The following is a 13,149-nucleotide window of genomic DNA, read 5'->3' as shown; positions in this document are numbered from 1 at the left end:
ACCATCAAGAACAGTGTTGGACCTCAACTTTAATTTAGAAATGGTAGGTAACTCAGAAAAGAGTTACGAGAATGCTCAGAAATCTTAATATCACATCTTGTAAACAACTGTAGCCAATATAACTGGTTGAATTCATTATTTCTCTTGCAATGTCATCACCCCGTCTATATTAGCTCCTGCTTCTCTAATCCTCTTTGATAGTTCATAACTTTTCTGTCCATTTTCATTGTTAGAAGAGTTTATTTTTTCAGGAATTAAAATAAATATATTCCCTTTAAAAATGATTTGATTGCCATCTGAATTAATACACATCTTCATCTCCCCAGCCCAGATTTAACTTGGTAATGGGGACAGGGGAGTGATCTGCTCATTTGTTATTCCTCTACCTGTTGTTGCTGTTGCTGTTGTTGTTGTTGTTGTTGTTTTTAATGTCTCCTGCCCCAAGCATGCTGCTCTGGCTCCTACATTGTTTAGAGGATAGATGAGTGTGAAAAGAATAACGTCTGTCTTGACTAAAGGAGATCAATTGCTGAGATCAATTCACGGCTTGGGTGGAATTTTTGCAAGATGAATCTAGCTTGTGTCAAAGTGCAAACTCTTCCCAGTAATACCCTGTCTTCACTCATCCATAGAGTTCTGCCCGACCAACCTCATCCCCTAGGATTATTCCAAGTAAGAGTGAGGCACCAGCCTTCTTCTCTCCGAACTCCAGGGAACTCTATTCAGGTTCTCCCAAGAAGTCTTTCTCTCCACACACTCAGGTTCCGTGCTACTCTGGGACTCACCAAACTCCCTCCTGTAGTTTAAAGTGTGCAGGTTTAATGTAGAAATCACCTTTCTACGCAATAGAAGGGAGTGAGAAGAAGGTGTCCTAGGATTATATTCAAAAATAAATCTTCACTCTGGAGCTTCCTTTGATTTTTTTCTTCCTCTTTTCAAACTAGAATTAAGAAAGGATCTAAGAGCCTATCCATCATCCAACACCTATTCTCTTTGGGCTACATAAACATTTATCACCATGGTCTTCAACCACAAAGGAAAAGTCCCATAGAACATTCTGTTATGTTTGTTATTCTGAGTAATGCTTAATGTTTACAGTGGCTAGGGGTTACTAAAGACCAGAGACATCAGAAACATTTTTTTTCCTAACTACAGAAAGCAGAATCAAGACCATTGGAAATAAAAATGGGAGTCCTATTATAAAATTATGAGCTCCTCTTCTTTGGAAATGTTAAAATTGATTTTGAAACTAATTAAGACTTTACAGAATCAAATCACATTTAAGTACACATGATGTTCTTTAGAATCACAAGTTGCTGATGTAAACTACATAATCTGCTTCCTAGTTTTCAGGAAAATTCTAATTCTCTAAATAAAAATTAAAATGACCCCAAGAAACAATCTGAGAAATGGTGCTAGTCAGAAACAACCTTGACTGCATTTTTATTAGTTTTATTATCTCTCTTTAAATTTAGTTTTTCAGTGGAATCATGATTAACTTTTATGGAAGAACTAATATCCATTTTTGAATGTTTATTAGAATACTTTCTATGATAGATTAATTATATAAAATTACATTAAGAGGCTACCTTATGTAACAAGAATTATGTGAGAAACTTCACGGTAAAAGCTTATTCCCCATTCATTCAGAAACCAAAAATAAGAGGTAATAATGCCTGTCCCACATTTGAAAGAACTGAGCATTTTCTCTTCTTTGCACTGCCTGCCTCAAAAATTAGAGTTAAAATTGTATGAGATTATATAATTAAATAATAGGGTAATGCATTGTTTTCATTGTAATTTTCATGAAATTACCTCAGATGTATTACATATTAATATCACAGTCACATTTATTACTGCCTTCTGACCAAAGCTTATGTCCTTGCAAGAGCTTTTGGTAGGTAAAGCTTGTTGCTGATGTTATGGAAGTTTGAGCTTTGGTCAAAAATAAAGAAATTCATCAGTTGGAAGATGACTAAGGATGTCCTTTGAGTTTCCCAAAGGAATTTGTTTTCTTCACCAACTTTCAGGACTTGTTCCTCCATAAATACTGCTAATTTTATAAACAAACATGTTAATTCCTTTAAATTTCTATATCTTTATTAGTGAAGTATTACTAGTATATCTTTCTCTGATGTCTATTAATATTTTATCTTTTATTTTTGTCTGAATACTTTGTCAATTTATCCATAGGATGCTAAAGGGGCTTTAATCTTGATGATCTGTAAATTAGGTTTATTTTGAATGCAAAAATGATCTTTAAAAAAATTTTTTTTTGAAACAGGGTCTCACTCTGTTGCCCAGGCTGGAGTGCAGGGGCATGATCATGGCTCATTGCAACCTTGACCTCCCACATTCAAGCATTCAGCCTCCCGAGTAGCTGGGACGCAAGGCTAATTTTTGTGGAAGCAGGTCTTTGCCATATTGCCCAAGGTGGTCTCTGATTCTAGGGCTCAAGTGATTTGACTACTTCCACCTCTCAAAGTGCTGAGATTACAGGCCTCAGCCACTCTGCCTGGTCCTGCTAATAATTTTTAAGTAGTTAAAAGTGTCTTCAATTTTTATAAAACTAATTTCTTCATCATATTGATTAATATGCTTTATTTTACATTCTTTTAATATTCACCTTTTTCATCTATCATTTATTTGATAAATTGTGTGGAGTAGGAGTGCTCATTTGATTTTTTCCCCCAAAACCAATTTTATTTACTTAACAATGCAGAATTTACCCATCAATTAGGATTACGACATTTATTATTCATTAAGTGAATAGTCAGTGACAATGGTATAGAAAAACTGCACGACATAAATCATTAGTGGCAAGTTTGTTGTTCAGTCTTTTTGAAAAGTATTTGAACAATTTTTATCAAGCATTTAAAAATTTTATTTCTTCTGTAATAAAAAACACACTTCTTAAAAGCCAGTTTCAAATTAACATAAATTATGAAAAGACTATTCTCAATATGTTAGCTGCAGAATTACTTAAAAATTTTGACAGCTTTATACAACTTAAAGACTCAATATTAAAAGAAATTAATGATATTTTGACACTAGCTATGTTTATCATATTTCGATCCTAAAATCAACGTTTAAAATGATGTGCTGTGTTGATGTCTGGTGAAATGGGAAGGGCCTCCAATACCCCAGCCACCGGTTTCTCTCCTCACTTTGCTTTAGAGGATAAGGTCTCTAGCCAAAAATCCTCCTTCTTATGGGGACCACACTTGGATCCTGCTTATTCTCGAGTAGCAGGTTTCCATTTCCTGCGGGCTCACAGAAATATTCAACCAAGTTAATTCTCTGAAGACCCCAAGGGAAACACACAGATTCTGCCTGAGAGACGTCCACTGTTTGTTTACTCTGTCCCAAGTGCAGCTCCCATCTGCCCTGCAAGCAGAGGCAGTGTCCTCCTTTCTCCTCCACTGACTGTGAGTATTATCTGACCGGGACATTGCCGTTGATCTCATCTGTCAGTGTCAGGAATTGTGTGTTTGACTATCTTCACAACCGTAGGGCAAGAATTCCTCCCTCACCAATGGGGGAATAAGAGGTGATTAAAATAGAAATAAAATATTATAATAATTAATGCATATGTACAACTCTTTAAATCATATTTGAAGTGCCTTTTATAATATTAAGTATAAATATGTAGGAATCAAAAATCCTATTGCTTTAAAAATATATATTTATCTTAATCTGGGAGAAAGTATACTAAAAATATTCATTTTGGTGATGTGGAAGCCATAAAAATATGATGTTCTAATGTTTTACAGGAAGTGTCATTGGTTGATGATTCCAGCATCCCCTCTCCTTGATCTACCACTACCTTTATACCAAATGTTTCCCCAGCCTTCTCCAACGTGATTACTGACCATGGCAGGGGTGCCAATTTAAGATCATTTCTTTAAGACACATGACTATTTCAATGGTGTCTTATTTGAGGGATTTATCATCAGCCTCGTCTAAACTTTCTTAGAATTGTATTTCAATCTGAAACTCCTCTTATCTATCCTCTTTTCTTCCTTCTCTCTTTTACAGAAGTCAGAACAGCATCACAACCTGAAAGCTCATTCCACTCTCTCAATCTTCTCCCCTAATCAATTTCTTGCATGTCTAATACCAACTTTATACCTGTTCATAAATATACCCAAATGAACAAAATGTTTATATTCAAGTACAGAACATAGTAAAACTATAACCCATAATTTTCTCATTTCATTTTCTTGCAATTTTAATTTGTTTAGCATACATTGAATGTCATCCTATTAAGTGATAGGACTACAACATTTAAGGACTAGTATGTTTCTGGTAGAAACAAGATTGTGTATAATTTAAACAATAAGAATATACAAATAATAGTAATCAAATAATAATGCAAGAAATTGCATTAGATAGTATTTCATTATGTGATTCAAAATAACAGAAAAATAAGTGCTATAAATTGCAAAAAGATATATTTTATAGTTGAAGTTGTGGATAAAGTTTATGTGGTCATAGGATTGGAGCTCATTCTTTAAAATTAAGTGGCATAGAGAAACACTGAATGGCAGAGGTTTGCAGACAAGGAGAAGTAGAAATAATAGAAAAGGCAGCAGAATAAACGTGTTTTAAGAGTAATGAATAACAAATTGTGGAAATATAATTTGTAATCTCCCTTAACTTTAAATATTAAAATAAATGCTGTGTTATTTGAAACATGGTGGCATGTTTTTAGTTTTAAGAGAACATAATACAACATGTAATAAGTTGATTTTTATTCAATATGTGTACCTATATTACTATTAGTTGAGAAGTAAGAGCATCTCACTTAAGGTTATGTGCATTGTGAATGTTTAAACATAATGAATATTTCCATCACATATGAGATAGATGTGTCATGTTGATTTCTACTTCTTCCTTTGTCAACTACATACCAAGGATGTTAGTAAAAAATCTAATTCATTATATGAAAGTCAATTATAAAATTGTACTTGACAATGAAAAATGTCATTACCAGTAAAAATACAGAAAGAAAATGACAGCATAACTTGGATTTATCTTTTACCACATTATGCAGGACGAGATAATAAGCGGTACTCTAAGCTTTTGAGCAGTTTTCTTTGGAAATAAAAATCCAAATAAATAATGAGTAAGACTGCTTTCTTTGATGTTTATTAAAGCATAGTTGTTTTAATAGATAATGTAGTAACACAAAAATTATTTTCAATTTTTTTTAATTGCAAAAGGCTAACTTCTCAAAAGAGAAAGACATTTTTATCTGGTTAGAAAATGTTTTCTAAGTTGGTCTACTATATAATGTTTCTTAATACAGCATTGTCCTATAACAGATATTTACTCCAGTTTAGGAGAATCTTATTTTTCTGTTTATCTTATTATTATTATTATATAAATAATCACTGGTTGTCTTGGTTTACAGATATAAACTATTAGTTTTTTAATATGGTGATTTAATTCTTAATATAGATTTAATATAAATGATATATTTATATAATTTTAAAGATGGTAATTATATGTGTACATATCTGTATATGTTTAATCAAAATGTTATAAATAACAAGGAAAACTAAGAATAATAAAATAAATAATTTAATCTAGTCATTTCAGCAGACCAATAAAAATAAAAATCCTTATGTATTCTTTCTTCCTAGGTGATAATTATGTCAAAAGAGATTAATAAATTTGCCAGAGCTATATAATGGGCAGATGTCAAAACCAAAATTCCACTCTGAGTTTTTTGTTGCAAGTTTCAGCAACTTTTCTAAAGGTGGAGAATTATGAGAAATGCATACTTTAATGGGACATGAGTAATTTACTTCCAAAGTGCTTGACCTCAAAGGATGATCCTAAACATAAACATATTAAAATAAAATCATTATTCAATAGTATGAAAATTTTTCAAACATTACATTGATATTAAATAGGGAACACAATTATATAATATCCTTCAAACTCTTTTATTTTTATACTGATAATATTTTTATCTGAAAATAAAGTAGGTAAAATAGAAGGCACAAGTTAGTTAATGTATTTGGATAAAACATTAAAAATGTATAAAAGAAAATATCTGGAGGGGACTCAAGATGGCGCTGTGAGAACAACCCAGGATTGGAGCCCGCGTTGAATTCGCAAACGGTGAGTCAGTGCTGCATTTCCAGACTGATCTTTGTTGCCCACAGAACGGGGAAACTCCCAAGTATAAAAAGACACGGGACGCCAGACAGTAGGTCTGCCTGGCGAAGCCGGCAGCCGGGGCGGCGGCGGCCGGCCCTACCCAGCAATCCCCACAGGGCGCGCTTGTCCGGGTGCCTTGTTGAACCGGCAACCTGAGACTTGAGAGGGCTGGACTTGAGACTGAACGAGACTTGCACAGTAGCCCAGCCCAGGGGATTGCAGGGACAGATCGCTTGGGATACCCAGTGGGACGAACAAAACCGCGATTTCAAACTATCCCGGGCAGACGGTCCGAGACGCTCTGTGGGGGAGGGGCGTCCACCACTACGGAGGCAACCTGCCCCAACTGATATACACGCCCACTGCTGAGGCGGCCAGCCGTTGCCGAGGCAACCCGCCCCAACTGAGATACACGCCCACTGCTGACGCAGCCAGCCGTTGCCGAGGCAACCCGTCCCTACTGAGATACACGCCCACTGCTGACGCAGCCTGCCGTTGCTGAGGCAACACGCTACAATGAAGAGACTCCGCCGCAGGGCGTGGCGGAGACCACAGCAGAGCCGGCAGGAACAGCGCGAATCACACAACAGCAGGGCGGAGCCTCGGCAGCCAAACAGTGGCTAGTCTGCCTTTGAGCTGGGCAGGACACCTGATCGGACATCCAAAAATAAAGCCCAAACCCCTCAACACAGAGCATTTGAGAAAAAAAAAAGGGTTGTTTAATGAGCTGTGTTGCAGCAGAATCAAACATAGCAGCCTAACAGCCCTGAATGAACAACAGAGTGCACAGCTCAGCAATTAAACCCCTATAAAGTACAAACTGTCTCCTCAAGCAGCTCCCTGACCCCTCTATATCCAAAAGACTGTCATTAGGCAGGCATCATCCTGGGACAAAGAGAGCAGAAAAAGAAACTGGTAGCATCCCTCGCTGTGCCACGGCTACTAGAGGTGCACCCCAGACAAGCAGGGTCTGGAGCGGACCTCAACAGTCGTACAGCGAAGGGGCTAGACTGGTAGAAGGAAAACCAAGCAACAGAAATACTTCATCATCAACATTCTGGGTGTCCACTCAGAGACCCAAACGAAAAGTCAGCAACTACGCAGACGACCAGCGGACAAATCCACAAAGATGGGAGGAAACCAGCACAAAAAGGAGGAAAACACCCGAAACCAGAACACATCGCCTCCTAGAAAGGACCAAAACTCCTCACCAGCAAGGGAACAAAGCTGGACGGAGAATGACTGTGACGAAATGACGGAATTAGACTTCAGAAGATGGATAATGAGAAACTTTTGTGAGCTAAAAGATCATGTATTAAATCAATGCAAAGAAACTAAGAACCTTGAAAAAAGATTTGAAAAAAGAATCGAGGAAATGATAACAAGAATGGATACCTTAGAGAGGAATATGAATGAATTAAAGGAGCTGAAAAACACAATACGAGAACTTCGCGAAGCAAACGCAAGTTTCAATAGCCGAATTGACCAAGCAGAAGAAAGAATATCTGAAGTCGAAGACCAACTCAATGAAATAAAACGAGAAACCAAGATCAGAGAAAAAAGCGCAAAAAGGAATGAACAAAGTCTCCAAGAAATGTGGGACTATGTGAAAAGACCTAACCTACGTTTGATAGGTGTACCAGAAGGGGATGAAGAGAATGAATCCCAGCTGGAAAATACTCTTCAGGACATCATCCAGGAAAATTTCCCCCACCTAGCAAGACACGCCAACACTCAATTGCAGGAAATACAGAGAACACCACAAAGATATTCCGCAAGAAGAGCAACCCCAAGGCACATAATCGTCAGATTCAACAGGGTTGAAATAAAGGAGAGAATACTAAGGGCAGCCAGAGAGAAAGGTCGGGTCACCCACAAAGGGAAGCCCATCAGACTCACAGCAGATCTCTCGGCAGAAACACTACAAGCCAGAAGAGAGTGGGGGCCAATATTCAACATTCTTAAAGAAAAGAACTTTCAACCCAGAATTTCATATCCAGCCAAACTGAGCTTCAGAAGTGAAGGAAGAATAAAATCCTTTGCGAACAAGCAAGTACTCAGAGATTTTGTCACCACCAGGCCTGCTTTACAAGAGCTCCTAAAAGAGGCACTACATATAGAAAGGATCAATCAGTACCAGCCATTCCAAAATCACACTGAATGCTAAAGAGCTTCAACATAATGAAGAATTTACAACAACTAACAGGCAAAACAGCCACTTAGAATCAAAATGGCAGTATCAAATTCACACATAACAATATTAACCCTAAATGTAAATGGACTAAATGCACCAATCAAAAGACACAGACTGGCAAATTGGATAAAAATCCAAAACCCATCAGTGTGCTGTATCCAGGAAACCCATCTCACATGCAAGGATACACAAAGGCTCAAAATAAAGGGATGGAGGAAGATTTACCAAGCTAATGGAAAGCAAAAAAAAGCAGGAGTTGCAATTCTCATCTCTGATAAAATAGACTTTAAAGCAACAAAGATCAAAAGAGACAAAGAAGGCCATTACATAATGGTCAAAGGATCGATACAACAAGAAGAGCTAACGATCCTAAACATATATGGACCCAACACAGGAGCACCCAGATACATAAGGCAAGTTCTTAATGACTTACAGAAGGACTTAGACTCCCACACAATAATAGTGGGAGACTTTAACACTCCACTGTCAATACTAGACAGATCAACCAGACAGAAAATCAACAAGGATAGCCAGGGCTTGAACTCAGACCTGGAGCAAGCAAACCTGGTGGACATTTACAGAACTCTCCACCCCAAATCCACAGAATACACATTCTTCTCAGCACCACATCACACCTACTCTAAAATTGACCACATAATTGGAAGTAAAGCACTGCTCAACAAATGCAAAACAACTGAAATCATAACAAACAGCCTCTCAGACCATAGTGCAATCAAGTTAGAACTCAGAATTCAGAAACCGACCCAGAACCGCACAGCTTCATGGAAACTGAACAACTGGCTCTTGAATGTTGACTGGGTAAACAACGAAATGAAGGCAGAAATAAAGAAGTTCTTCGAAACCAATGAGAATGAAGACACAACGTGCCAGAACCTCTGGGACACATTTAAAGCAGTCTCTAGAGGAAAGTATATAGCAATAAGTGCCCATATGAGGAGAATGGAGAGATCCAAAATTGACACCCTATCGTCAAAATTGAAAGAGCTAGAGGAGCAAGATCAACAAAACTCAAAACCCAGCAGAAGACAAGAAATTACTAAGATCAGAGCTGAGCTGAAGGAGATTGAGACACGAAAAACCCTTCAAAAAATCAATAAATCCAAGAGCTGGTTTTTTGAAAAGATCAACAAAATAGACAGACCACTAGCCAGATTGATTAAAAATAAAAGAGAGAACAACCAAATAGATGCAATAAAAAATGATAAAGGGGAAATCACCACAGATTCCACAGAAATTCAAACCATCATCAGAGAATATTACAAACAACTCTATGCACATAAACTAGTAAACCTGGAAGAAATGGATAAATTCCTGGACTCCTGTGTCCTCCCAAGCCTAAACCAGGAGGAAGCTGAAACTATGAATAGACCAATAACAAGGTCTGAAGTTGAGGCAGCAATTAAGAGCCTACCTCACAAAAAAAGCCCAGGTCCAGATGGGTTCACAGCCGAATTCTACCAGACACACAAGGAGGAGCTGGTACCATTCCTTCTAAAACTATTTCAAACAATCCAAAAAGAGGGAATCCTTCCCAAATCATTTTATGAGACCAACATCATCCTGATACCAAAACCCGGCAGAGACCCAACGAGAAAAGAAAACTTCAGGCCAATATCCATGATGTACATAGATGCAAAAATCTTCAATAAAATATTGGCAAGCCGATTGCAACAGCAAATCAAAAAACTTATTCATCATGATCAAGTAGGATTCATCCCACGGATGCAAGGCTGGTTCAACATACGCAAGTCTATCAACGTAATTCACCACATAAACAGAACCAAAAACAAAAACCACATGATTATCTCAATTGACGCAGAGAAGGCATTTGACAAAATTCAACAGCCCTTTATGCTAAAAACCCTCAATAAACTCGGTATCGATGGAACGTATCTCAAAGTAATAAAAGCTATTTATGACAAACCAACAGCCAATATAATACTGAATGGGCAAAAACTGGAAGCATTCCCTTTGAAATCTGGTACTAGACAAGGATGCCCTCTCTCACCACTCCTATTCAATATAGTACTGGAAGTTCTAGCCAGAGCAATCAGGCAAGAAAAAGAAATAAATGGTATTCAAATAGGAAAGGTGGAAGCCAAATTGTCTCTATTTGCAGACGACATGATAGTATACCTAGAAGACCCCATCGCCTCAGCCCAAAAACTCCTGAAACTGATAAACAACTTCAGCAAAGTCTCAGGATATAAAATCAATGTGCAAAAATCACAAGCATTCGTCTACACCAATAACAGACTTAAAGAAAGCCAAATAAAGAGCGAACTGCCATTCGCAATTGCTACAAAAAGAATAAAATACCTTGGAATACAACTCACAAGGAACGTAAGGGACCTCTTCAAGGAGAACTACAAACCACTGCTCAACGAAATCAGAGAGAACACAAACAGATGGAGAAACATTCCATGTTCATGGTTAGGAAGAATTAATATCGTGAAAATGGCTATACTGCCCAAAGTAATTTACAGAATCAACGCTATCCCCATCAAGCTACCATTGACTTTCTTCACAGAACTGGAAAAAACCACCATGAACTTCATATGGAACCAAAAGAGAGCCCGCATAGCCAAGTCAATTCTAAGCAAAAAGAACACAGCGGGGGGCATCACACTACCGGATTTCAAACTATACTACAAGGCTACAGTAATCAAAACAGCATGGTACTGGTACAAAAACAGAGATATAGACCAATGGAACAAAACAGAGGCACCGGAGGCAACACAACATACATACAACTATACAATCTTTGATAAACCTGACAAAAACAAGCAATGGGGCAAGGATTCCATGTTTAACAAATGGTGTTGGGAAAACTGGCTAGCCATGTGCAGAAAGCAGAAACTGGACCCCTTCCTGACACCTTACACTAAAATTAACTCCAGATGGATTAAAGACTTAATCATAAGACCTGGCACCATAAAAACCCTAGAAGGAAATCTAGGCAAAACTATCCAGGACATAGGAGTAGGCAAGGACTTCATGAACAAAACACCAAGAGCATTGGCAACAAAAGCCAAAATAGACAAATGGGACCTAATGAAACTCCACAGCTTCTGCACGGCAAAAGATACAGTCACTAGAGTGGATCGGCAACCAACAGAATGGGAAAACATTTTCGCAGTCTACCCATCTGACAAAGGGCTGATATCCAGAATTTACAAACAACTCAAGCAGATTTACAGGAAAAAAACAAACAAGCCCATTCAAAAGTGGGCAAAGGATATGAACAGATACTTTACGAAAGAAGACATATATGAGGCCAACAATCATATGAAAAAATGCTCATCGTCACTGGTCATCAGAGAGATGCAAATCAAAACCACATTGAGATACCATCTCACGCCAGTTAGAATGGCGATCATTAAAAAATCTGGAGACAACAGATGCTGGAGAGGATGTGGAGAAAAAGGAACACTTTTACACTGTTGGTGGGAGTGTAAATTAGTTCAACCATTGTGGAAGACAGTGTGGCGATTCCTCAAGGCCTTCGAAATAGAAATTCCATTTGACCCAGCAATCCCATTACTGGGTATATATCCAAAAGACTATAAATCGTTCTACTATAAGGACACATGTACACGAATGTTCATTGCAGCACTGTTTACAATAGCAAAGACCTGGAATCAACCCAAATGCCCATTGATAATAGACTGGATTGGAAAAATGTGGCACATATACACCATGGAATATTATGCAGCAATCAGAAATGATGAGTTCGTGTCGTTTGTAGGGACGTGGATGAATCTGGAAAACATCATTCTCAGCAAACTGACACAAGAACAGAAAATGAAACACCGCATATTCTCACTCATAGGTGGGTGATGAAAAATGAGAACACATGGACACAGAAAGGGGAGTACTAAACACTGGGGTCTATTGGGGGGGAAAAGGGGAGGGCCAGTGGGAGGGGGAGGTGGGGAGGGATAGCCTGGGGAGAAATGCCAAATGTGGGTGAAGGGGAGAAGAAAAGCAAAGCACACTGCCATGTGTGTACCTACGCAACTGTCTTGCATGCTCTGCTCATGTACCCCAAAACTATAATCCAATAAAAAATTAAAAAAAAAAAAAAAAGAAAGAAAATATCTTTGTATATATTATTTTGCTTGATAAATTATACATTTTAAGACAGAGAAAGAAAAATGGGGGAAGGAAAGAGAACTAATATATATGTGCTACAAGAGATTTCATGAAAAGAGGAATAGGATTTTATAATTAAGATCAATGAGGTTGTGATTCCAAGACCATTTCTCCTTTGTAAGGATAGTAGTCATTAATGATTATTCCTGAAAGAAAACAAGATGGAGAAAAGAGAGTAATCTGCAGCATGGTGAACATTGGTAGAGACCAGTGACCCAAGGGAAAGAGTCAAAGCGAGACAAGTCAAGGTAAATGAGCAAAATGTACCACTAGGGAAGAGAGAGAGAGACTATAGATGGAGTTTTAACTGGACATACAATTGCTACTTTAAGTTAGCATATGTGAATTTAATGTTAAGTTAGACAGATGACTGCTAACTTATAGATCAAAAGTTGTGCATATAAAGTCAAAGTGAGCTAAGAAAGATATAATTGTATCTTTTGACACATCTGTCTATATACATCATACAAATTCTCAGAAGCCCAATTCTACAATTATTCTTACTACATTGTTATATGCATGTGTATGTAAATATGTATGTATCTACCTTTCTCTTCAGATCAAGGACTTTTCTTTATGTATCTTCAGAACACACATTTAGCATCCGG

General features: G+C 37.6%; 1 protein-coding gene across 1 annotated transcript in view; it reads right to left on the bottom strand.

Moving 5' to 3' along the window:
- The window catches only part of LOC100395907 (N-deacetylase and N-sulfotransferase 4), a 308,362-nt gene that overhangs the window by 221,683 nt on the left and 73,530 nt on the right, over nt 1-13,149 (bottom strand). The window lies entirely within an intron of this gene.

The sequence above is a fragment of the Callithrix jacchus genome, chromosome 3, assembly GCF_049354715.1.
Source record: "Callithrix jacchus isolate 240 chromosome 3, calJac240_pri, whole genome shotgun sequence".
NCBI lineage: Eukaryota > Metazoa > Chordata > Mammalia > Primates > Cebidae > Callithrix > Callithrix jacchus.
The sequence above is the reverse complement of the archived record's forward strand: the minus strand, read 5'-3'. Positions and strand labels throughout refer to the sequence as shown.